At 50.3% G+C, this 2,677-nt stretch overlaps 1 non-coding gene across 1 annotated transcript; it reads right to left on the bottom strand.

The window, feature by feature from the left end:
• Positions 1–1,407: 1,407 nt before the first annotated feature.
• Positions 1,408–1,481, bottom strand: Trnat-ugu (transfer RNA threonine (anticodon UGU)). Its single transcript has one exon. It is a non-coding gene; the product is annotated as a tRNA-Thr (tRNA).
• Positions 1,482–2,677: the final 1,196 nt, after the last annotated feature.

The following is a 2,677-nucleotide window of genomic DNA, read 5'->3' on the forward strand; positions in this document are numbered from 1 at the left end:
CCCCACCCCCGCCCCTACTGTGCTGGACGCGTAACGACCCCGGGGTTCCAGGACAGCTCCCTACAGAGTCAGCTCACGGGAGCCATCAAGTGGTTGGTTAGCTTGTAGCCCCCAGGTATACAGCCTCCCCCCCACCCCCCCACCCCCTACTGTGCTGGACGCGTAGCGACCCCGGGGTTCCAGGACAGCTCCCTACAGAGTCAGCTCACGGGAGCCATCAAGTGGATGGTTAGCTTGTAGCCCCCAGGTATACAGCCTCCCCCCCACCCCCCCCACCCCCTACTGTGCTGGACGCGTAGCGACCCCGGGGTTCCAGGACAGCTCCCTACAGAGTCAGCTCACGGGAGCCATCAAGTGGTTGGTTAGCTTGTAGCCCCCAGGTATACAGCCTCCCCCCCACCCCCCCACCCCCTACTGTGCTGGACGCGTAGCGACCCCGGGGTTCCAGGACAGCTCCCTACAGAGTCAGCTCACGGGAGCCATCAAGTGGTTGGTTAGCTTGTAGCCCCCTGGTATACAGCCCCCCCCCCCCCCCCTACTGTGCTGTTCGTCTGTCGGTTTTTGGTCAGCTGAGGGCGGCACGGTGTCACATGGTATGCAACTTTATTTTGTGTTAAACGTGTATTCTTGACTTCAGGCATAGCCAAATTCATCGTTCTCACTTGCCTCTGGTGGAAAAGATGTCTAGTGTCCAGTGACAGATATATTGACCCAGCTCTCTCTCCCTCTCCCGCGCCTCTTCTCAATGCATAACTGCATAACCTCGAACAGTGTTACAAAAATATTTTAGAAACAGGTAAGAACGATCAACGTCCGTCACTGGCTGTTCCTCAACCCTACAATTAATTTATGAAAACTGCAACACATCATTTGCTTACAAAGTCTACTCTAAGCTTCTCCGTTTTGTAAATGTTCTGAATAAACCTATATGCAAAAGGGTAACTTACATTCACTTTATCTACAAACAGATCAACCACGAACAAGGTGGTGCAAGTGTCTTCATTAATATTTAATTAAGCGTATAAAAATTCTTACCCAAAGGGCGAACAAACAGTCTCTGTTAAAAGGCCGTACTGTCCAGAAGCCGTATGCCGATCAGGCAGAATTGCCGTGAGGATTGAGGCAGTCACGCCACAGACGCACCTTGTTGAATATACGCTTTAGGCAAAAAACTGTGTTCTGCTGTGTGAAGAAGTCGGTAATTGTCAGCTGCACATCCTCTTCCGACAGGTTTCACCGACCGTTCAAGGCCTTCTTTAAGGGTATATATGAAGATGGTATCTGTGCGTTCGAAGATGCCCGTGCAGCTCATTAGAACGAAATTACAATTAAATCAATACTATGAAATGAATACCCTTAGCTGCATACAGGCGTTAATATACGTCAACGGGGACAGTCGAAAATGTGTGCCCCGGCTGAGACTCGAACCCAGGATCTCCTGCTTACAAGGCAGATGCTCTATCCTTCTGAGCCACCGAGGACGCAAAGAAGAGTGCGAGTGCAGGGATTTATCTCTGGCACGCCTCCCGTAAGACCCACATTCCCAACTTATTGTCCCGCACTATATTTGTAATGCCCCTGCCCATTACCGTCATTACTCGTGGCTTTACCGATTCCCGTATGTGTTCGGGCAATGTGTGTGCATCTGCACAGAAAATAGTCAAATGGCTGGTGAGCCTTAGCTATATATATATGAAGATGGTATCTGTTCTTTCGGATATATCTGAGTGTCTCTGACTTGAGTTGGCATAGCTTCTGCATTATAGCTTTTGCAATTTGGAGATAGGCATTACTATGAAGCAGTAGCACGGAACTTGGAGCACCATTCCACAACTGTGATGACAGGCATTCTGTCCCATTCACATTTTTCGTTCTCTGATGGATGTCTGTTGGTGTTTATCCTTCGGCAGCTAAGAAAAGAATAACAGCACGTTTGTCCATTCTGGACGCATTTGGTAATAACATCACCACAGTACACGTTTCCGCCTTTACCGCACACACGTCAGAAAGCCACGAATACCACACTAATACCTTCCCCCTAAATATAGGTATCTCTTTACCGGCGTCGGAGTCGCGCTAACGTGCATATACGCTGTAGCAACGCCCTCAAATGGAAACTTTTTGGTCGCTCCTCAGAGGAGCAGATTACTGTTTAACGTCCCGTCGACGACGAGGTCATTAGAGACGGAGCGCAAGCTCGAATTAGGGAAGGATGGGGAAGGAAATCGGCAGTGCCCTTTCTAAGGAACCATCCCGGCATTTGCCTGAAGCGATTTAGGGAAATCACGGAAAACCTAAATCAGGACGGCCGGACGCGGGATTGAACCGTCGTCCTCCCGAATGCGAGTCCAGTGTGCTAACCACTGCGCCACCTCGCTCGGTCGCTCCTAACTATATAGTACAGGTTACGAAGTCAGGCTTGGATTTGTTAATCAGTTGTGTATTGTGTATTGAACCGGGGGTCTAGAAACGACAGAGAGGCTTCGTCCCGCCGTACCCCTCAGTGCTTCAAAAAAAAAGGAGGTCATCAGTCGCCTAGAACTTAGAACTACTTAAACCTAACTGACCTAAGGACATCACAGACACCCATGCCCGATGCAGGATTCGAACCTGCGACTGTAGCAGCAGCGCGGTTCCGGACTGAAACGCCTAGAACCGCTCGGCCACAGTGATCGGC

This window comes from Schistocerca serialis, chromosome 10, assembly GCF_023864345.2.
Source record: "Schistocerca serialis cubense isolate TAMUIC-IGC-003099 chromosome 10, iqSchSeri2.2, whole genome shotgun sequence".
In the NCBI taxonomy this organism is placed as follows: domain Eukaryota; kingdom Metazoa; phylum Arthropoda; class Insecta; order Orthoptera; family Acrididae; genus Schistocerca; species Schistocerca serialis.